General features: G+C 43.6%; 1 long non-coding RNA gene across 1 annotated transcript; it reads right to left on the bottom strand.

Annotated features, from left to right (window-relative positions):
• Positions 1-1,662: 1,662 nt before the first annotated feature.
• LOC125961448 (uncharacterized) lies at positions 1,663-24,521 on the bottom strand. Its single transcript, XR_007472189.1, has 2 exons — positions 18,539-24,521; positions 1,663-2,138 (listed from the first exon to the last, which is right to left on the bottom strand). It is a non-coding gene; the product is annotated as an uncharacterized LOC125961448 (long non-coding RNA).
• Between the last annotated feature and the right edge of the window lie 91 nt (positions 24,522-24,612).

Here is a 24,612-nt window from a genome sequence, read left to right as displayed (position 1 = left end):
ATGTTGAGTTTGAGGTTCCTCTGGGACATAAGCAAGGCAGTTGGAGGTTAAGGTTTGGGATGCATGTTAATTAGACTATTAAGCTGCTCTAACAAACGGACTCCAAAGCAATGATTCACACAAAATAGTTTAGTTCTCATGTGACAGTCCAGAGGTAGGTGAGTGGCCCTGGCTTGGAGTCAAACAACTATATTACAGGATCATCTGGGGACTCAGGGTCCTACTGTCTTAATGCTTCACCATCCCCTAGGTGGTGGTTCTCATCTGTATGGTTGAAGCTAGTGCACCAGCCCCACATCATTGTTCAGGCCCATAGGAAGGGGAGGAGAAAATAGAGGGCCTGGAAATTACCCTGATCCCATGGGCTAGAACCTAGTCTCAAATTCTTACCATCCTGTGGAGAAGGCGAAAATGCCTCTATCTGGATGGTTGTGTGTTCATTTAAACTTGGGGGTTATATTATTAAAAGAAGAGAGTGGACCATGGGGGCACAATTATTAGTCTGTCGCAGAAGGAAAAGAACAAAAGATATCGGATTGAGTGGCTTATAAATGGTTGTCAAAAGTACAGTAGTGCGTAACATTTATCAGAGCCAGATTATTGACTGCTCACATGCTGGGTGCTTTACATGCCTTACTTCATTTAATCCTTCTAGAATAACCCTGTTATCTCTATTTTATAGTTGGGAAAACTGACGTTAAGTGATTTGCCTGAGATCACATAACTAGGAAGCGCGGTAGATAGATGGCACAATAAGGCAGCCTGACTCTATGATCCTAGCTCTTAACCGTTGTACTTAGTGATAATTATAGTTCAGGAATGGTCAGCATAGAGGAGGAGGCAGCTAATGACTGAACTCTCAACATGTGAGTGGTAGGTGAAAGGGAAGCCAAAGAAAGGAGTGGCCACGGAGGCAGTAGAACCAGGGAGGAGAGGTGATGGAAAGGCTGAAGAATCTGCATCTCTAGACTAGGCTTCCCCATACTAAATTTGGCCAGTTTAGCATCCTTTGGCAGAAGGTAGAGTCATTGTGTTGCCCACTTCCAAGAAGCCCCTTTCCATTTTCCAGTCTAGAACTGGTAACCACTGAGCAGTGTTGTCAGAGCCTTTTCTGTCTGGGGCGAGATATTAAATACTTCAAGCTTTGTAGGCCACATGTGATCTGTCACATACACCTTTTTTCTTTTGAACAACTCTTTAAACATGTAAAATCCAGTCTTGGCTAACTGATTGTACAGAAACATCCACGGACCAGATTTGCCCCAATCCCTGCCCTAGATACAGACAGAGTGATTGGTGCCACCTGGAATTGTACCGCATGGCATTATTTTTTATTTTATTTTTTTTGCGGTACGCGGGCCTCTCATTGTTGTGGCCTCTCCCGTTGCGGAGCACAGCTCCGGACGCGCAGGCTTAGCGGTCATGGCTCACGGGCCCAGCTGCTCCGTGGCATGTGGGATCTTCCCGGACCGGGGCACGAACCCGTGTGCCCTGCATCGGCAGGCGGACTCTCAACCACTGCGCCACCAGGGAAGCCCCACATGGCATTATTGACGGAGGCCTAGAATACGTTCAACATGATTTTGCCTCAGCCTGGCCTTATGGAGGGAGGCAAAATATGACCTCTGCCAATGCACGACCTTCAGGGTTTTTTTTAAAAGATTATTTATTTTGGCTGTGTCAGGTTTTAGTTGCGGCACTCAGGCTCTTTGTTGTGGCTTGCTGGCTTCTCTCCAGTTGTGGCGTGTGGGTTTTCTCTTCTCTAGTTGTGGCGTGCAGGCTCCAGAGCACGTGGGCTCTGTAGTTTGCGGCATGCAGGCACACTAGCTGAGGCACGCGAGCTCAGTAGTTGTGGCGCATAGACTTAGTTGCCCCACGGCATGTGGGATCTTAGTTCCCTGACCAGGGTTCTAAGTCCCGTCCCCTGCATTGGAAGGCAGATTCTTTACCACTGGACCACCAGAGAAGTCCCACGCCGTTCAGTTTTTGTGAAAAGCTCAACTTCACAAGTTTTTCTCAAAATTCTCAAGAGTTCACAGAATTTCTCAGTTGTACAAATCTAGCTGAAACAATAGTCTTTTATGAAAATAAGGTCAGATTCAAAAGTTTTCAAGACTTCAGCAGGAGTTTGAGCAAACCTAGAGGATAAAAAACACTTTTTGTTAAAAGAAACTCCAATCAAAATGTCTCAAAAGTATGTTCAAGCAAATTTGGATGAAATAAGAATGAAACAGTTTTTGTGAAAGCTAAGCTTAGATTCATAAATTTTCCTGTTATGAATTTGAGAAAATGTAGCTAAGACAGTCATTTTTGTGAAAGCAAGCTCAAATTCACAGTTCTCAGATGCAACTTCCTAGCATCAGTTTATGCAAGTGTAGATGGAAAGCAACAGTATTGGCTCTTGTGAAATTGTGTGAAAGCACAGATCATGAGTTCTCAGAAGTTGCTTCCCAACTTCTGGTGCTGGTCAAGATTTAAGCCCACTACAGCCTATCTCCAACTGATTATAACCAAAAATTGGAAAAAATATAAAAAGTTACCTGAGGATTCTGAAAAATAAGTCAGATTAGGGAGGGGGAGTCAAAACTTATGCAGTCCCTACAGGGCTGAGTTTCCTGGTGTTTTTCCTTCTTCATGGCTTTCACCTCTGAGGTCAGGCTGCAAAACCCCCAAAAGAACCCAGCTTAGCTTTGGCCAGAGGACCGGGAAAAGGGACCCTGTGAGCTGGAGAATATAATAGGAAATCCATTTCTTTTTTTCCTCTGCTGGCCCCCAAGAGCAGGCAAAAGTTGCAAGGCTGCAGCACTTTAGCTCTAGCAGCTAAAACTATTATTGTCTGGGCAGAGGAACCAGGAAAAGGGGACACTTGTCTAAAGAAGGGGAATCACCATTCTGTTTCTCTTCCTATTTTGGCCCAAGTATGGCCCCGTCATAGAGCTAGAGCTGTAGTGGTGGCACAGGCAGCTAAAACATCTAAGGAACCCTATCTTTCTGACAGGTTAAATTGCCTGCCGAAACAAAAATATTCTTGAGGGGATTTAGACAGAATCTGGAGTCTCACAACATAATATTCAAAATGTCCAAGATATCTTCCAGAATTACCATGTGACCAATTCTCAAGCGAAAAGTCCATTGACATGCCAACTCATATCAAAACCTATAAAGCGGGGCTTCCCTGGTGGTGCAGTGGTTGAGAATCTGCCTGCCAATGCAGGGGACATGGGTTCGAGCCTGGGTCTGGGAAGATCCCACATGCCACGGAGCAACTGGGCCCGTGAGCCACAACTACTGAGCCTGCATGTCTGGATTCTGTGCTCCGCCACGAGAGGCCGCGACAGTAAGAGGCCCGCGCACTGCGATGAAGAGTGGCCCCCGCTCCCCACAACTAGAGAAAGCCCTTGCACAGAAAAGAAGACCCAACACAGCCAAAAATTAATTAATTTAAAGAAAAACAAACCTATAAAGCAGCTGTTAAATCTACTGCATGAAATTAATATAAACACACTTAAGTGGATGGAAAGAAAGAAGTTCTTAGCAGATTCTCAACAAAATACAAGCAAACTAAATTCAACAGCATATTAGAAGGATTATATGCCATGACCAAAAGGGTTTATTGCAGAAATGCAAGGGTGGTTCAATGTAAGAAAATCAGTCAGTGTAATACACCACATTAATAGGACAAAGAAAAACCCATATGAGCATCTCAGTTGATGCAGAAAAGGCATTTGACAAAACGCAATGCCCTTCCATGATAAAACAATAGAAAACTAGGAATAGAAGGGAATGAATGTTCTTTACATCAGGGGTCCCCAACTCCCAGAGCCCAATCCACGGCCTGTTAGGAACCAGGCCGCACAGCAGGAGGTGAGCGGCAGGCGGGCGAGAGAGTGAAGCATCATCTGTCTCTCCCCATCGCTTGCATTACCACCTGAACCATTCCCCCGCAAACCAGTGGAAAAATTGTCTTCCATGAAACCAGTCCCTGGTTCCAAAAAGGTTGGGGACCCCTGCATTACGTGATAAAGGGTATTTATGAAAAACTGATAGCCAACATTCTCTGGTGAAAGACTGAAAGCTTTTCTCCCAAGATCAGGAACAAAACAAGGACACGTTATCACCATTGCTGTTCAACATAATACTAGAAGTTTGAGCCAAGCCAATTAGACAGGAAAAAGAACAGGCATCCAAACTGGAAAGGAAAAAGTAAAATACTCACAGATGAGGTGATCCTATATAGAGAAAATTCCAAAGAATCCATAAGAAAGCTACTCGATCAGCAAAATTACAGGGTACACAACACAAAAGTCAGTTGCATCAAAGGACACTACCAACAGTGAAAAGGCAACCCACAGAATGGGAGAAATTTGTAAATCATACATCTGATGAGTTATTCAGAATATACAAAGAACTCTTAAAAACAACAACAAAAAGATTTTTAAATGAGCAAAGGACTTGAAGATATTTCTCCAGAAAAGATAAACAAATGGCCAATAAGCACATGAAAAGATGTTCAACATTACTAATTTTTAGGGAAATGCAAATCAAAACCACGAGATACCCCTTCACACCCATTACGATGGCTGCTATCACATAGAAGATGAGTGTTGGTGAGGATGAGGAGAAATTGAAACTCTCATATGTTGCTAGTAGGAATGTAAAATAGTGAGGCTAGGGCTTCCCTGGTGGCGCAGTGGTTGAGAGTCTGCCTGCCGATGCAGGGGACACGGGTTCGTGCCCCGGTCCGGGAAGATCCCACATGCCACGGAGCGGCTGGGCCCGTGAGCCATGGCCGCTGAGCCTGCGCGTCCGGAGCCTGTTGCTCCGCAACGGGAGAGGCCACAACAGTGAGAGGCCCGCGTACCGCAAAAAAAAGGCTACTACAGAAGACAGTTTGGTGGTTCCTCCAAAAGCTAAACAGAATTACTGTATGACCAAGCAGTTCCACTCCTAGGTATATACCCAAAAGAACTGGAAATAGGAACTCAAAGTGATGCCTGTACAGCAGTGTTCATTGCAGCATTACTCACAGTAGCTAAAAGATGGAATCAACCCAAATACCACCCGCAGAGAAATGGATAAAATGTAGTATATACATGAAGTGAATAATTGTTAGCCTTAAAGAGGAATAAAGTTCGGATACATGCTACAGCCTTGAAAAAATTATGCTGAGTGAAATAAGCCAGACACAAAGGACAAATATTCTGATAGTCCATTTATATGAGGAATGTAGAATGGGCAGCTTCATGGAGGCAAAAAGTAGAATAGAGGTTTTCAGGGGCTGGGGCGGGGGAAATGGGGAATTACTGCTAATAGCTAAAGAGTTTCTATTTTGGATGATGAAAAAGTTTTGGAAATAGATTGTAGTGATTACTATTACACACCTATTAAAATGACCAAATTCCAGAACACTGACACCACCAAATGCTGGCAAGGTTGTGGAGCAACAGGAAATTTTATTCATTGCTGGTGGGAAAGCAAAATGAATGGTACAGCCACTTTGGAAGACAATTTTGGCAATTATCTACAAAACAAAATATGTTCTTACTATACCATCCACCAGTCATGCTCCTTGGTATTTACCAAAGGAGTTGAAAACTTAACGTCTACACAAAAACCTGCACGTGGGTACTTAGAGCAACTTTACTTATAATTGCCAAAACCTGGAAACAGCCAAGATGTCCTTCAGTAAGTGAATGGGTAAGTAAACTGTGGTACATCCAGATGATGGAGTATTTTTCAGCACTAAAAAGAAATGAACTGGGACTTCCCTGGTGGCGCAGTGGTTAAGAATCTGCCTGCCAATGCAAGGGACACGGGTTCGATCTCTGGTCTGGGAAGAGCCTACATGCGACGGAGCAACTAAGCCCACAAGCCACAACTACTGAGCCTGAGTGCTGCAACTACTAAATCCCGTGTGCCTAGAGCCTGTGCTGCACAATAAGAGAAACCACCGCAGTGAGAAGCCCACGCACTACAACGATGAGTAGCCCCCACTCACCACAACTAGAGGAAGCCTGCGCACAGCAATGAAGACCCAACGCAACCAAAAAAAAAAAAAAAAAGCCATGAAAAGATGTGGAGGACATTTAAAATGCATTCCGAAGAAGAAAAGTTTACATATTGTATGATTCCAACTATGTGACATTCTGTAAAAGGCCCAACTATGGAGACTGAAAAAATCAGTGGTTGCCAGGGATTGGGGGAGAGGGAGGGAAGAATAAGTGAGGCACAAAGGATTTTTAGGGCAGTGAAACTACTGGGTGTGATACTATAATGATGGATACATGTAATTAAACATTCCTCCAGACCCATAGAATGTATAACACCAAGAGTGAACCCTAATGTAAATTATGTACCTTGGGTGATGATGTGTCAATGTAGGTTTGTTGATAGTAACAAATGTACAGGGGGTGGGGGGACATTGATAATAAGGGAGGTTGTACATGTGTGGGAGCAGGGGGTATATGGGAAATTTCTGTACCTTCTGCACAATTTTGCTGTGAACCTAAAATTGCTCTTAATGGGAATTTCCTGGCGGTCCAGTGGTTAGGACTCTGCTCTCTCACTGCTGAGGGCCCAGGTTCAATCCCTCATTGAGGAACCTAAGATCCCAGAAGCTGCAGGGTGCAGCCAGAAAAAAAAAAAAAAAAACTCTTAAAAATAGTGTCTTTTTTTTTAATGATAAACTTCATCTTATGTACCACAATAAAACAAAAATGGATCAAAGGTCTAAATGTAAAACTTAAAACTATAAAACTGTTAGAAGAAAACATTGGTCGGAAATCTTTGTTACCATGAGTTAAGCAAAGATGTATTAGATGTAATACCAAAAGCATGCTTCAAAGAAGAAAAAAAAAAGATAAATTGGACCATCAAAATTGAGAACTTCTGTTCTTCAAAAGTCACTGATAAGAGAATGAAAAGACAAGCTAGGACTGGGAGAAATTTACAGATCATGTATCTGACAAAGGACTTGTATCCAGAATATATAAGGAACTCTTGAAACTCAGAAAGTAACACGACCCAATTTAAAGATGGGTAAAAGATTTGAACAGACACTTTACCAGATGTATCAATGGCCAATAAGCACATTAGAAGGAGGCTTAACATCATTGGTTATTAGGGAAATAAAAATTAAAGCCATGAGATACCACTATATACCTATGAGAATGTCTAAAATTAAGCAGACTGACAGTACTAAGTGTTGGGGGCGGGATGTAGAGGAACTGGAACTCATACACGGTTGGTGGGAATGTAAAATGGCATAACCATTCTGGAAAACAGTTTGGCATTTTCTTAAAGCTACAGCTACCATATGGACAGAGGTCTCAAGAGGTTTAGAGCATTGAGGACACCCATATGTAATGCTCTCCATGGCTTGCTTGCCTTTCCTGGGCTGGTGACAACCTTGTGGATAGGAAGGACAGAGTGAAGTGGGAGATGCAGGGCCAGAACCTGGTTTTGGTTCCTCTGCCACCACTTCTGTGTAGGTGTGATCTGGGGCAGATTTCTCTCAACCTCTCTGAGCTTCCATTTCTCCATGGCTACATCACTGGCACACTAAGATTTAACAAGATCTGTGATAGCATAATTGTAAAAAGCTGTTTAAGCATGCAATGTGTTATGTTGTCATAAACATCAGGGAGTTTTAATTGCTTGAGGTCATACAGCTTTTAAATATAAAAGAAATATATGATGCTAGTACTTGAAAGGACTTTCAGGTGTTGTAGTCAACATTTGCCAGATGAGGAAATTAAAATACAAGGAAAGTTATTTTCCCGAGGTCGTTTGCATCCCTCTGTGACTGTCACGAATTCTCACTCCATGACTCTCTCCACCTTAGTGTAGGAAAGAAACTCAGGCCCCAAGTTGTTATCTTCCTGCTACAAGTTATGGATGCCTCTCCTGGAATCTCTGCCACAATTCCTGGGCTGGCCTCCCCAAGAAAACAGGACAAGATTTCCTAGCCCTTGTCTTGGCACATCTCAGTCTAAGAAACAAATTCTGGAGTCTGAAAACAAGCGGCAGCCTTCTTTGGGGTAGAAAGTGGCTGCACAGCCCAAACCTTTACTCTAAAGACCACATGGTGTGTCTAAGTCAGGCAGAGAGAAAGTCTATGGCCAATGAAAAGCTAAGGGCATTGCTAACGGATGTCAAGCCCCCACTTGGGTTCAGTCCAGGCGCTGGGGCTATGGGAGGTATGGAATGTGGTAGGAAGGGGCATGTAGTCGAGAGGTGTGGCAGACCCACCAATAACTCATACGTGCAACCTCTGTGATATTTCAAAGAAAAAAAAATTTTTTCTGACTATAAAGTCACCCTTCTTGTAGAACACTTGGAAAATACTAGAAAGTGTAAAACCGATAAAATCACCTGTATTTTTAAATAAACACTTTTAACATTTTGGTGCCTTTGGTTTTTGTTCTGGCATGTGTATATTAGTTTACTACTAATTGGGATCATCCTATATAACTCTCCAGCGGGTGGGGTGAACCAGCAGGAGGGGCTTGGTACATACATGATGGGTGTGTTTTCTTGGCCTCTGGGGAGCAGCCACTGGATCTTTCCAGGGGAATATCTGAACTGGCTACTGGGATTTCTGCTCTGAGTCACGTTCTTTTTAACAGGAAAACTTGTTTCCTTTTGACCTGGGTAACCACTTTTGGGAATAATGTTTCACTTCCCAGTGTCTTATTGGGGGTCAGGAGAGAGACACCCCTTTGTTCTAGTCTAGGGATCACAAGACAATGCCTACAGGAGGCAGTCATGAGTAAATAATGCAGTGAAGCAAGATAAATGAGAAAGGCAACAGGGGATGTGGAAATGTGACAAACTGGAGAGCTTTGCCCTATCTCAGGAGGCAGCCTCTCAGAATATGGGCCCAGTGTTGCCAGAGCTGATTTTTCAAGAGAAGCAGAAATTTGAATTTTATTGTGAAATCTCCTGATCTTGGTAGTTTGGATTTTTTTTTAATTTATTTATTTAATTTATTTATTTTGGCTGCGTTGGGTCTTCGTTGCTGCGCGCGGGCTTTCTCTAGTTGTGGTGAGCAAGGGCTACTCTGTTGCGGTGCGCGGGCTTCTCATTGCAGTGGCTTCTCTTGTTGCGGAGCACAGGCTCTAGGCTCACGGGCTTCAGTAGTTGTGGCACATGGCTTCAGTAGTTGTGGCTCGCAGGCTCAGCAGCTGTGGCGCACGGGCTTAGTTGCTCCGCAGCATGTGGGATCTTCCTGGACCAGGGCTCGAACCCGTGTCCCCTGCATTGGCAGGCGGATTCTTAACCACTGTGTCACCAGGGAAGCCCGGTATGTTGGGGTTTTATAAAACACTTTACTGATCAGTACTTTGTAGGACAAACAATATTTGCTGGCTAGGTTCAGCCCCAGGGCTCTCAGTTTGTTGAATTCTGCTCTCATCATGCTGTTAGTAAGAATTAATTAAGCATTCGGCCAAAATTTAGAGGCTTTCATGCAGGGCTTCGAGGAAGGCACTGGGGTGAGATTCAGTGAATGTCATTCATTTAAAGTCATTTTGGTTCACCTTTTCTGTGCTAGCCCCTGATCTGGGCCCCATGGCTACATATGAACAAGGCCTCACTCTCAAGAGAAAGAGGGGAACGAAGTGCCACCCCTGTGCTCTGGAGAACAGATCTGCAGTCAGAAGAGATGAGAAAGAGATTGTCAGGACAGTCCAGACAGTTGTCACAAAGCAAGCCTTTGGTCCCCTCTTCAGGACCCAGGATGCCCTCAGATTGAACCACCAGGCCCCAGATTCCTCAAGTTTGAGTGTAGAAGAGTCTAGTATTTTGCTGCCTTTCAGTCCTCTGACATCCTTGACCTAGTGTCTGTCTTCACCCTCCGCACTACCTTTATTTACCCAGGGGGCGCTATTCCCTCACAAAACACAGCCCAAGGCCCGCTCTGTATATCATAGAAGATACAATGCAAAAGAAAGCTGAAGTGTTTATACTAATATCAGGCAAAATAAACTTAAAGAAAAAAATGTTTTTAGAGACAGAGAAGGACATTTTATAATGATAAAAGCATACCATTGTGAAGATATAATAATTAAAAACATATAAGCACCTAACATTAGAACCCCATGAAGCAAAAACTGACAGAATTGAAGAGAGATTACAGTTCAACAATAATAGTTGACGACTCCAGTACCTCACTTTCAGTAATGTATACAATAAGTAGGCAGAAGATTAACAGAAATAGAAGACTCGAACGATGCATAACCAACTAGACCTAACAAGCATCTATAGAACACTGTACCCAACAACAGAATAAACATTCTTTTCAAGTATACTTGGAATATTCTTCTTGATAGAACATATATTAGGCCATGAAACAAACTTCAGTACATTTAAAAAGACTGAAATCACACAAAGTGTGTTCTCCACGCATAAAGGGATTAAATTAGAGATCAAGAACAGAAGGAATACATACATACAATGGAATATTATTCAGCCAGAAAAATGAATAGAATTCTCATAGAAGCTGCAATATGGATGAACGTTGAGAACATTGTGCTAAGTGAAATAAGCCAATCATAAAAAGATAAATACTGTATGATTTCAGTTACACCTAGAGTAGTCAAATTAATAAACAAATAGAATGATGGTTGCCAGGGGCTGGAGGGAGAAGATAATGGGGACTTTCTTTTTTTGCGGTATGCGGGCCTCTCACTGTTGTGGTCTCTCCCGTCGCGGAGCACAGGCTCCGGACGCACAGTCTCAGCCGCTTCGCGGCATGTGGGATCTTCCCAGACCAGGGCACGAACCCGTGTCCTCTGCATTGGCAGGCGGACTCTCAACCCCTGCGCCACCAGGGAAGCCCAGGACTTATTTTTTAATGGGTACAGAGTTTCAATTTTTCAGGATGAAAGGAGTTCTTGAGACAGTGATGATAGTTGATTGCAGTAACCAAAGAAATGTGTTCAGAGAAAATAGACTTGTTTAGACTATTAGTCATTAGGTGAGAATAGTTGCTCAAAAGAGATGAAGAAATTGGGAGCAACATGAATGACAATTAAAAAACAAGGTGAGGGCTTCCCTGGTGGCACAGTGGTTGAGAGTCCACCTGCCGATGCAGGGGACACGGGTTCGTGCCCCATTCCGGGAAGATCCTACATGCGGTGGAGTGGCTGGGCCTGTGAGCCATGGCCGCTGAGCCTGCGCGTCCGGAGCCAGTGCTCTGCAACGGGAGGGGCCACAACAGTGAGAGGCCCGCATACCGCAAAAAAAATAAATAAACCAAGGTGAATGGGAATTCCCTTGTCCAGTGGTTAGGATTCCATGCTCTCACTGCCGAGGGCCTGGGTTCAATCCCTGGTTGGGGAACTAAGATCCCACAAGTCGCATGGACAAAACAAAACAAGGGAATGCTTTCAAGTGGTTTTTCTTGGCTCTTGATGATTTAACAGATGTTACCAATACTGTTTAGTTAGTGTGTTTATTTGAGGAATCAATGTTTGAAGTAACTCAAGAATTAGCCTCTATGAATAGTCTGTGAAATAAGTACAGGTAAGAACATGTTTAAAGAAATTGAGAAAACACTAATTCAGTACAAACTGAAGTGGAATCTGCTAAGATATGTTACAACTGATGTTGGTAAAAATATATGTGGAGTAGAAAAAGCCTTAGTTGGACAAATTTACAAAGCTTGTGAAAATGTGAGGTATTTAAAGCCTATAATTATTAATTGTATTATTCATCAGTAGGTACTTTGCAGAAATTATTTGAATCTATTATATGATATGAAACTAGTACTGTCAATTGTGAACTTCATTTGCTGTTGTGGACTTAACCATCATAAATTTTTGTTAGAAATGGAAGCTGAATATCCTGTCTTACCCTACCCCATAGCAGTTTGATGTCTTAGCAGTGCTAAAGCTTTATTGTGGTTTTTTGAATTCACAACTTAGATTAAAATTTTTTCTGAATGAAAAGAATCAAACTCAACCACTACTATCCAACACTGAATGGCTTTGGTAACTAGCTTTTGTTGCAGACTTGACAATGTTTATTAATGAATTAAACCTAAAATTACAAGGCAAAATAGCATTTATATACATAAATTATGATGCTGTAAAGTAATTTCAATGACAACATTGTCTGAATCACAAGTAATGACAAGCTGCATTATACACATGATGTCAAAAGTTAAAACAAGAAGCAAGATCTCCATTCCCCCACAAATTTGTAATAGCTATTATTTTCCAAGCTCAAACTACTACAGTTCCAGCAGCATTTTTTAGGATTTTTAATACAGGCAGTACAAAGGAAATTTCCATATTTCAGAATCCATTTAACAGTGTGATTGAGGCTATTCCACATAACCTTCAATTGGAAGTGATCAATCTGCAATGTCGTGACATGCTAAAAAGTAAATATCAAGAAAAAAATCTAATAGAATTCTTTAAATGCCTTTCTAAATGATGAATATGCTCAAGTAAAATAAAATGCTTGGGACTTCCCTGGTGGTCCAGTGGTTAAGAATCCTCCTGCCAATGCAGGGACACAGGTTCAATCCCTGGTCTGGGAAGATCCCACATGCTGCAGAGCAGCTAAGCCCATGCACCACAACTACTGAAGCCCACGCGCCCTAGAGCCCACGCACTGCAACTACTGAGCCCCTGTGCTGCAACTACTGAAGCCCGCGTGCCTAGAACCTGTGCTCTGCAACAAAAGAAGCCACCACAATGAGGAGCCTGTGCACCACAACGAAGAGTAGCCCCCGCTCGCCACAACTAGAGAAAGCCCGCATGCAGCAATGAAGACCCAGTGCAGCCAAAAATAAATAAATAAAAAATTTTTAAAAGATTTAAAAAAATAAGCATCCTATTAAAAAACAATCAAATGCTTGTGGATTGATACCTGTATTTTGCAGTACCTGTCTGTGTGAAAGACACAGATTAAAAATATCATTACAAATCTGAATTAACATATAAACATTTGTGATAGATTTTGATGATAGGGAACACTCACTTTGAACCCCAATTAAGCAAAATGTTATACAAAAAAATTCCATTATTTTCATTAGTAGACTTATATTACAAAAATTGTACTCATTGTTATTATATATATATATATATATATTTTTTTTTTTTTTTTTCGGTATGCGGGCCTCTCACTGTTGTGGCCTCTCCCGTTGCGGAGCACAGGCTCCGGACGCGCAGGCTCAGTGGCCATGGCTCACGGGCCTAGCCGCTCCGCGGCATATGGGATCTTCCCGGACCGGGGCACGAACCCGTGTCTCCTGCATCGGCAGGCAGACTCTCAACCACTGCGCCACCAGGGAAGCCCTGTTATTATATTTTTAATCTGGCAAAAAATTGTTTTCTCTCTCGTTATACAAGTACCTATAGTATCCTCATTTTTGCCTCTTGTCCCACAACACCTATAATATTTACTGTTTGGTCCTTTACAGAAAATGTTTGCCAACTCCTGCTCTAGAAAACGCGGGCAATCTGTAGTGACATAAAGCAGATCAGTGGTTGCTTGGGTATGGGGGGCCTGGAGAGGGTCAGGTGGGAGACATTACAAAGGGTCACAAAGAAACATTTGAGGTGATGGATATGTTTACTATTGTGATTGTGCTGATGGTTTCATGGTTGTATACATATGTCAAAACATACCAAATTTTGCACTTTAAATTTGTACAATTTATTGTATTTTAATTATACCTCAATTTAAGCTGGTTTAAAAATGAATTCTATGAGTTGATGAATTACATATGAATAGTTACATTCACAGTCTCACAAGTTTCTTATATGTAATTCTGGACACTGGTTGGGAAAGATTGGGATCCTGAAACTTGGAATAGGGATGTCTTATATTGAACCATGATGAAACTGATAATCTTGAATACACAAGTTTTCTGGGCCTCCCTTGCCAGTAGAACTATCTTGCCTTCTGACGTCTAAGGACACTAGTGTTCCTTGCTTGAAAACTCTGTGATAACCTCACCTGGGACGGATTCCTTGGAAGGGGATATTCATCCTCCTTAAAACCACCTGTTGCCATTAGATCCATAACAAGGGTCAAATCTTGGTGGGCTCCAGAGGATTTAGGTGCACACTATAACCCAGGAGGAAATAATTTATACAGCAAAAGAACTGCAAGACTTTGCTAATATATATCAGCAGAAACCTGGGGAATTTGTGCAGAAGGGGATCCTAAGAGTGTTAGACCAAGTAGAGCGAAGTATAGCCCTGGGTTGGGTTGAATTCATTGATATGGGTATACTTGCTAGAGACTCTGGATTTAATGTGTTGGCTCATATAGCTGCAGGTGGCTCTTTAACAGTTTACATAGTAAGTTGACTGCAATGTGAACTTAACAGTGGCCTACCTTCAGTGAAGTTGAGATGCCAGAACTTTCCTGCCATGATGTAGAGCAGGGAATAGAGATAGGAATGTTGGAGTAGATTTATCACATGCAATTAAAATATTCACCACCTAATTACATTTCATGAGAAGGCCTATAAGATATTTCCTTCACAAAGGCATTGAGTAATACATTAGTGAGGAAAACACCTGCATTTTTTTTTTTTTTGGCCACGCCAAGTGGCATGTGGGATCTTAGTTCCCCAACCAAGGATTGAACCCGCGCCCCCTTCCATGGAAGTACGGAGTCTTAACCACTGAACCGCCAGAGAAGTCCCAACACCTCATTATTGAAAGCTCCGTTTTGCTGTGTGTTTGTGTAAGCCAGGTACTACCATGGAGGATGCCACTGCTGAGATGGGCTCTCTGATTTCAATGGGGATAATGGGAACCTGAGGTAGCAGAGGCCAAATGACAGTATATTACTACCAAAGACAAGATGGATGCATCTGCTGTAAAGGGCAGCAGGATATACCATTAATTGGAATGCCTTGGCCCACAGCAATCTTTGGCAGTGGCTAATTGGTTACCATGTTCCTAAGAACAAATAGATGAGAAGCCTACTAAAAATTTGCTTGGTCTATATAACAGGGGGAAAAAGCCTGCTCTGGTAGCCAAAAACCTGAGTCACCACAGTGGAGAGCCCTGGCTTCTCTCCCAGTTTCCAGACCTAAGTCAGCATAGATCCGGAATCCTTTGATTGAAGGGGAGGTTGGGCGTCCTCAAGAAAGGAACTGTGGCCCATTTACTAGAGTGACTGTACATTAGGGAGAAGGAAATACCCAGACCTTCTGAGGATTACTAGATACTGGCTGTGTATTGTTGATAACTCCTGGGGATCCAAATGCTACTGTGGCTCACCAATCAAAGTGGGGGCTTAAGGTGGTCAGGTAATAGATGGAGGCTTAGCCCAACGCACAGAGGCTCAGCTGACCCACAGTCCCACCCTGCGGTTATTTCTAAGTTCCTGAAGTGTAACTAGAATACACCTTGATAGCAAATGGAAGGATCCCCACAATGGCTCCCCAGTCCCTGGAGTGAGAATATTATGGCAAGAAGGGCTAACTATAAGGGCTAAGGGCTAATTATGGCATCACTTGGGCGGCCACACCCTGAAAGGATGGCGCTCTCTTTTACAGCATGGAGTGTATACTTTAGTCAGAGACCGTTATATGATGCTGTTTCCCCTAAAGCCAGAATACATGGGTCTGAGAATCAATGGGTGGAAATGAATCTTGCTCTTCTCATTATTATACTTCATAACCCACTTGTAGAATTTTTGCTTCTCATCTTGGCAACTTTGAGCTCTGCTGATTTGGAGGACTTAGTCCTCAAGGGAGGAATTCTTCCACTAGGGCACACAAGGATGATTCCATTGAATTGGAAGATGGGACTTCCGCTGGGCTATTTTGGACTTTCATGCCACTGAACCAATCAGCAAAAAATGGGAGTTACTCTACTGGCTGGAGTAACTGATACTTATGACCAGGGGAGACTGGGTTGCTGCTACACAGTAGGGGTGAGAATGGTGTGTCTGAAACCCAGGGGTTCTCTGGGGTGCCTCTGGGCACTACTTCCATGCCCAGTTACAAAGGTTAATGGAGAGCTACCACAACTAAAAGAAGGCAGGACAATTGAGGACCCTTAAGGAATGAAGCTTTGCATCACTCCACCAGGTAGAAATCCCAACTATCTGAGATTCTGGCTGAGTGCCAAGGAAAGATGGCTTGGATACTTGAAGAAGGAACTATAGTTATTAATTACAGCCTCATGACCACTTACAGAAATGGCAACTGTAGAAGCTAGGAATATTTTCTCTTCCCTTAATATATTCACGTGTTTATTTGTATATGCTAACCAATTTCTTTTTCTCTCTCCTCATTTTTATTTTTATACAAGTTGTTGGGGGTTAACTTTACAATTAGTGCTTAGGTAGTAGAATATTCTGTAGGACTGTGACTGAATTTGAGGAGTAATTCATATAACCAGCAGTTTATACAATGATGGTTCCCTCATTTTAGGGAACAGGAAAGAACTTCACTTGTATGAAGGGTAGCTGTATCTTATAAGGTGGGAACACAGTGGCATGGGTGTTCTAATGTGTAAAAAAATGGGTGCATACAAAAGCTGAATAGCCAAAGAGATGGCTGCGATGACGGTTATCAATTTATTGCCTCTCAGCTTCAAATCCACCCTTCATTGCTAGGGTTGTGCTGGGCACATAATAGACGCTCCGTTAATGCTGATGCGTAAGTGAATGAATGAGTGAGAGAACGGGATGATGAGAAGGTTACTTCTAGAAATAAGAAATCGTTTTGGAAAGCAGAAGTCAGGAGAAAGGGACATGGGTATGAAATGAATCCAACTAAAAGAGAATTGGAAAGGTTGAAGGAGGAGAGAAGGTATAACTTGCCAGAGAACCGGAAAGAGGAACCAAAGAAAAGAGAACAAAGGGCACCTGGGGAAGTGAATGAAAAAGTAACTCAGTGTGTGGCATTTTAGGCATGAGAGACAGGGGGGCACTGGGGAAATGAATACAGGTCTGAAAGGCAGAAGAGGGTGTTCATGGAGAAAAGTCTGGGCTTGGTTCAGGCTTGGTCTGGGGTTGGACAACTAAAGTTCTTGAATGTGGACGCATCCATCCAACATCACGAAGAGGCTACGTGGTCAGAGATTTGGAGGGTACTCAGGAGAGGGATCATTTCTAAAGGATTTGAACACTGAGCTATGGGAAGGTCTTTCTCCTTGGAACAAGTGAGAAAGTTTCCAGGGTGAAGAGTCTGCTCCAGAGGTCTCAGGAAACTGACTCTACTTTTTTCCTTCCTCCATGGTCAGGAGACTGGCAGTGGCAACAGGGTTTTCAAGGTGATGATGAGCCCTAGGAATATCATCCTGACCGTTCTGATGAGCAGCACTGCCCTGGCTATGTGATTTTCTACATCTAAAGAAGCACAGAAGGGCTTCCCTGGTGGCGCAGTGGTTGAGAGTCTGCCTGCCGTTGCAGGGGACATGGGTTCGTGTCCCGGTCCGGGAGAGTCCCACATGCTGCGGAGCGGCTGGGCCCGTGAGCTGTGGCTGCTGGGCCTGGGCGTCCGGAGCCTGTGCTCCGCAACGGGAGAGGCCACAGCAGTGAGAGGCCCGCGTACCGCAAAAAAAAAAAAAAAAAAAAAAAAATTAAAGAAGCACAGAAGTATCTGGGGGTAGAGAAGGAACAACGTGAAGACCCTAGAGTGAGACAAGAAATAAAAGTTGGGGACATGGTGACATGGCTAGGAGGGGCAGGGCAGCTTGAGAAGGGCAGGAACTTCGCTGCCTTTCTTGTGGAAATCCTGGGATTCTGGACAGGGAGAGGAGAAAATTAAACAATTGATTCTTTGGAAGGAGAAACTACTCTAGCATCCTTATGTATTCCCAGTCTTCAAGATCTGAAAAGCAGCAGATGGAGGGGACAGGGAAGAGGTGCCACAGAGAACTGGGTTCCTGTCCTTGAGGTAGACTTGGAAGCATAGTCCCTATGATCAAGTGGGCTGGAGCTCCCAGGAGGCAGGAGTGCTAGACCCCACTGTTCTCTGGATTACTGGAAGGTGGGGGAGAGATGAAAACATGATATGTAAATACTGAAATACAAAGCCCAGGAAAGTGCAAAGGGATTGGGGGCCAGACACTAGCAAGAGAGAAAGATGGTTTTTGAAGAATGGAGAGGTTCCTGGAAGGAGATGGAAGGAGTTAGCTTGAATGTGTGAGAGAAAATGAGCTCAATCTTTGAGTCTATGTTCAGGAGGACAGAGATAAACATGAGAGACTGGTCAGGGGGGACAAATGAGAGAGTCAGGTCCTAGAAGCAGTGTGAAGAAATGTTTGATGAGCAGGTACCAAAAGAAGGTGATGGAACTTCTGAGACACCTAAGGAAGATAGAGAAACCCAGTGAATCCAGTGGGAAAATGTGGGTAGAGCATCTGTTAATGTGTCATCGCTCTTGCCCTTACTTTCCTCCTGAAGGATGCAGTCATGGAGATCTGGGCCTAGTGGTCCATTGGGAGGGAAATGAGAAATCCAGAGTCTTCTTTTGGAAAGGAAGTGCAAGATATGCTCAGAAAGGGAGCTTATTCTCCAAACTGATTGCAAAGGCATAGTAAGGTGTGCCTACCTTCTTCTGATGAAGGCTGAAGCAGGTCTTCATACCATATTTGGATAGCATGAGCGGCATTGGAAAGACTTTGGTGAAGGAGGACAGCAGACACTGGGGTTCATCCAACCTGATGGCTGCACACTGTGGCTTGCACACATACATTGTTTGGCACACAAAATATTTCCCCCGAAAAAGAAGAGAAAAATTGGGAGATTTCTACTTTTAAAAATCCAAACTTCTGGCTGCTGCTTCTTTTTTTTTTTTAAATCAAGATCTCTGGCAACACTGGGACACATCCCTGCCTGGCATTCGTTGGTTGGAGCTGAGAAGCAGGCACCCCTTTTAGATAGGGCACATGCTCTCCAGTTTCACGGTGCCTCTTTGTTTCACCCTATTTTATTACCCGTCTCATGCAGGAATTTGAGTATGGGATCCTTCCTCTAATCCAGCCCCTCCTTTTACAGATTCAGACTGGGGCCCCAGAAGTCCAATCACTTGCCCTCGTCGGTAGAGCTAATAAGAGACAAAAGCAGAGCTAGAGTTCTTGTCTCCCGGCACAGACTCTCTATTCTTTCTGCTACCGTGCAGGCCTTTGTGAAGGAAAACTGCCCCTGTGGGATATCTGTCGGGGAGATGTCGTAGAGCTGGGCTTCATCATAACGAATGTCTCTTGCTGTTCCAGCCACTCTCTCTTAACATGTCTTAAGTGAGGAATGTGGCCTCTTTGTATCAATGGAGTCTAGTAACACCTGAACCTCAAAGTGGGATTACTTTGCAGTGAACACTGGGGTACTGCCTAAGGGTACTCTCAAGAGCTAAAAACTCTTCACCTAATTTATCAACGAGTTTATGAGTGTTTAGTAAATATAATTAGGTGGTTTATTCCTTTCCTTAACTTTAGAGGTATCAAATAATTTTAACTTATTTAATTACATGTTAATTCCTTATTTTAAAAAAATAATTTCAGGGAATTCCCTGGTGGTCCAGTGGTTAGGACTCGGTGCTCTCACTGCCGAGGGCCGGGGTTCAATCCCTGGCTGGGGAACTAAGATCCCACAAACTGAGTGTCAAAAAAAAAATTTTTTTTTTAAATTTCAAATTTACAGGTAAGTTGAAAGGCTACTACCTAGAACTATAGTATAACATTTACCAAGATTCACAAACAACTAATATTTTGCCAATTTGCTTCATCATTTTCTCTGTGGGTGTATAAAGAATATATGTAACTTGAACTATTTAATAGTAGGCTGCATATATCATGTTCCTTTGCCCCATAATACTTTGGTGTATAATTACTAAGAATATACTCCTACACATCTACAGAGTTAGCACATTCAAGAAATTTATCATGGATGTAATACTTCATAGTCTATATTCCAAATTCATCAAGTTTCCCACAATGTCTTTTATAGCAATTTTGTTCTGGATTTAGGCCAGGATCAAGTATTTCATCTAGTTGTTAGTCACTTTTAGCCTCCTTTAATCTGGAGCAGTTCCTCAACCTTTCTTTGCCTTTCATGCCATGGACATTTTTGAAAAACACAGTCATTTCTACGTTTCTTCTTTTTAGCAGTGTATGCACTATTTATTTATTTAATTTTACTTTTGGCTGCATTGGATCTTCGTTGCTGCAAGCGGGCTTTCTCTAGCTGCAGCGAGCGGGGGCTACTCTGTTGTGGAGTGTGGGCTCTAGGGCACGTGGGCTTCAGTAGCTGTGGCACGCGGGCTCAGTAGTTGTGGCTAGCGGGCTCTAGAGCGCAGGCTTATTAATTGTGTTGCACGGGCTTAGTTGGTCCATGGCATGTGGGCTCTTCCCAGACCACGGATCGAACCCGTGTCCCCTGCAATGGCAGGCGGATTCTTAACCACTGTGCCACCAGGGAAGTCCTGCATGTATGTTTATATCTGTTAACAGTATGGATGCATGGATTCTTTTATTCAATGAGCTATAATCACTCACTATCCTTATTTGTTTCAATGCTCAAATTGTGCCAGATTTGGCCACCTCAAGATGGCTCCAGTGGCTCTTTGATGTGCTTATAAATGTTTTTAGTATTTATTTTCTGGCACAACAAAATGTTCCAAGCTCATCTGGTACCTTCCTCGCGCCTGTCCGGGCTGGAATCAGCCATTTCTTCAAGGAGCCCTGGTTTCTTTCAGTGGAATATTTAGTAAACAAGATCTGGGAACTTGTGTAAGTATCAGTGTGTCTATCCACCTAATTTTTTCCCATAAATTTTATACTGGGGCTTCCCTGGTGGCGCAGTGGTTAAGAATCTGCCTGCCAATGCAGGGGACATGGGTTCGAGCTCTGGTCCGGGAAGATCCCACATGCCGCGGAGCAACTAAGCCTGTGCACCACAACTACTGAGCCCGCGTGCTACAGCTACTGAAGCCCGCATGCCTAGAGCCCGTGCTCTGCAATGAGAAGCTACCGCAATGAGAAGCCCATGCACCGCAACGAAGAGTAGCCCCCGCTCACCCCAACTAGAGAAAAAGCCCGTGCACAGCAACGATGACCCAACGCAGCCAAAAATAAAAATAAATAAAAATGAATAAATTAAAAAAAATTTATACTGATGCTTCCCATTCCAATCCCCACAGTTTTTGCTCACGTCTCTCACTCCACATTTGCTTCTCCCTACTTCCTCAGTGAGAACGCTCCCAACCAGTCTGCATATTTACTCATGTGCTCAATCCTACCATACACCCAAAATAATTTCCGAATTGCCATGCCCTTACTACTAGAGCAAACTGACTTAAGAAGAATTCAAGGTTTGCAGATATTTTTTTTCTTTAGCAGAAGGTGCTTAAAAGTTACTTGAATTAGTTCTATTTTTTTGCCCTTCAGGGTATTTTTTTAAATAAATTTATTTGTTTTTTATTTTTGCCTGCGTTGGCTCTTCGTTGCTGCAGGTGGGCTTTCTCTAGTTGCGGCGAGCAGGGGCTACTCTTCGTTGGCGGTGCGCAGGCTTCTCATTGTCGTGGCTTCTCTTGTTGTGGAGCACAGGCTCTAGGTGCGCGGGCTTCAGTAGTTGTGGCATGCAGGTTTCAGTAGTTGTGGCTCACGGGCTCTATAGTGCAGGCTCAGTAGTTGTGGTGCACAGGTTGAGGTGCTCTGCGACATGTGGGATCTTCCTGGACCAGGGCGCGAACCCATGTCCCCTGCATTGGCAGGCGGATTCTTAACCACTGCGCCACCAGGGAAGCCCAAGGGTGTTATTTTTACTTATCTAAAATAGTGTTGGGTTCATTTATTTATGTCTGTATTCAGATTTTACGTACTCTGTTTCTGTTGATTTAATTTTTTAAATATGTTGACCATTATTTGAAAAGTCAAAACTATATGAGAAGGCTCAAAGAAGTGTCTCCCTTTCCCCATTCAGGGCACTGTTGTTTCCCTCAAAAAGAGGGGTGTAACCCAACAACCAAGGAACCCTCATCTTCTCCCACCCCTCATGGGTGCCCAATTTTATTAGTTTTTGGTTTACCCTTCTTGTGTTTTTCTTTGGAAGAATTTGCAGATATATTTGTTTTCTTATTTCCCCTTCTTCCTTGCACACAGGAAGCATAGTTTATACTCTTTGCTTTCTTCACTTAACAGTATACCCTGGAGATCACTCCAGAGCAAATCACAGTGATATAATCTCTAAACTGCAGGTAATAAGACATTTCATTCATTTATCAATTTATTGAATGACTGTGTGCGAGCCACTGAGCTAGACAGGAAGTATAGAGAAATGAGTAAAATACAGTCCCTGACCTTAATGACCTTAGGCTCCAATGGAAAGGGGAGCCAAAAAAAAAAAGAAAAGAAAATCACAGTGTTCTGGGAACCTGGAGGAGGGAGTCAATAACAAGATGTTCGAAAGGACTGACACCTGAGCTTGAAGAATGAGAAGTAGGTGAAGAAACAGCACATGTACAGGCAGAGCTGAATAAGGGCAAGGCATGTTGCGGAAATGGGAGTTTAACAGGCTGAGACAAAACAGAGTGTGGGAGCAGAATGTGGGTGGGGAGACAGGAGTGCCCATAACGAGGCCGGGGAGGTGGCATAATGCCAGGAAAGAACTAGACAGTTATTCAGACAACCAGGAGACATGGTCCTCAAAATACCTCTTGGATCCATCCACTTCATAGGTGTTTAATTGACTGCCTGCATTGTGCCAGGTGTCACAGAAGGAGCAGCAAGAATAAGATCCCAGCCATGAGGGCGCTGATACCAGCAGGAAAACAGAACGAAAGGGAGCTCACAGAATACAGTGGAGAAAATTGCTGGCCAAACACAGAGGGAGGGAACCTAACACTCTAAAAAGCTAGGAGAGAGGTGGGGCGAAGGAATAGTTCCCAAAGAGTAAGGTAGACTTTTAGCTAAGTGTGTGCATGTTCAGGGGAGAGTTGGGAGCTGGAGGAGTTCCAATGCTAATGCCTGAGTGAAGAGAGGATGACATGTTGAAAGTTTTGCCAGGATTAAGACCACAGACCCATCACTCCACTCCACTCTCCACTTTGCAAAGAAACAGTAATCCTTAACAATGCAAATATGTTCTCTTCATTTTCTGTAAAAGGCTCCCCACTGCTTTGAGGATGATGTCCATGTCTCTTTTTAAAAAATAATTAATTAATTAATTAATTTTGGGGGGGTTGGGTCTTCGTTGCTGTGCGCGGGCTTTCTCTAGTTGCTCTAGTTTCGGCAAGCAGGGCCTACTCTTCGTTGCGGTGCACGGGTTTCTCATTGTGGTGGCTTCTCTTGTTGTGGAGCTCGAGCTCTAGGCATGTGGGCTTCAGTAGTTGTGGCACGCGGGCTCAGTAGTTGTGGCACACAGGCTTAGTTGCTCTGCGGCATGTGGGATCTTCCCAGACCAGGGCTCAAACCCGTGTCCCCTGCATTGGCAGGCAGATTCTTAACCACTGTGCCACCAGGGAAGTGCCTTTTATTTATTTTAAAAAATATTTATTTATTTGGCTGCACCACGTATTTGTTGTGGACCACAGATCTTCGTTGTGGCACACAGGATCTTTAGTTGTGGAATGTGGGATCCAGTTCCCTGACCAGGGATCGAACCCGGGCCCCCTGCATTGGGAGAGTGGAGTCTTAGCCACTAGACCACCAGGGAAGTCCCTCCACATCTCTTTTAAACTCTGGTCCTTGGTTACTTACCTTTCCAGTTTTGTGTTTTTTTTTTTTTTTAAATTCCTCCCTCTTATCTTATACTCGACATAATGAAGTTTTCTTACCTTGTCGTATCCTATTTCCCCTGCCTAGAAATCCATCACCCAAAGCTGAATTAGCTGTACTATCATAGTGCCCTGTGCTTCACCTAATAGATCTCATCTAATTCTCTGAATCTACCATTAGTTTGAACTCCTTGAGAGCAAGAAGTGGTTTAATTAGTTACATCCGAGGCACCTAGCCTAATGTCCTAATGCCCAACTAATTTGAATGAATGAAAGCTGCCTTCATTGCGGAGTTGGGTGGAGGATTTTGAACTAGACCCTAGGAACTATGGCCTTCAGTCTCTGTTACTATAGTTTAAGGGTTCATCCTAGGGCATGGAGAAACCATTTGGTTGAAAATCATTAAAATAATTTAGAATTAGGCATAGATTTATCCCCAAAGATCAGCATACTCAAACTGATAACTTTAATGCCTATCAGTCTTTTATGTAAAGCAGATAAGGGCCCCATGCCACGTACCACAAGCCTAGGATAAGTCCCTGGTCTAGCCGCGGGATTTCTTTTTGCACTCAAGACTCCGCCCATGGGCCCCCAAATGGCGGAAGAACTGTACCCTTCGTCGTGACTTCTCACACGACTGCGGAGGTATCCCGACGCTACGCCGGCGGCCTAGGCGGGGCGGCCGGCTCTTCCTTCCTCTCTGCTTCTTCGGCTCCACCCCCAGCGCTTCAGACGCTCATTGTGAAGCGACAGCGGTTGGCAGCCTTTCGGGCTCCTTGAGACCTAGAGACCATAAGTCCTTGGCGCGCGTGAGCGCCCGCGCTGCTCTTTCCCAACTCCAAAGGCGAGGGGCGCGAGATTCACCTTTTTTTATTCTCGCCTCTTCCGCCCGGAGCTAAACGCCCCGGTGCGCG

The sequence above is a fragment of the Orcinus orca genome, chromosome 16, assembly GCF_937001465.1.
Source record: "Orcinus orca chromosome 16, mOrcOrc1.1, whole genome shotgun sequence".
Lineage (NCBI taxonomy): Eukaryota > Metazoa > Chordata > Mammalia > Artiodactyla > Delphinidae > Orcinus > Orcinus orca.
Note: the sequence above shows the minus strand (reverse complement) of the source record. Positions and strands in the feature narration are given on the sequence as shown.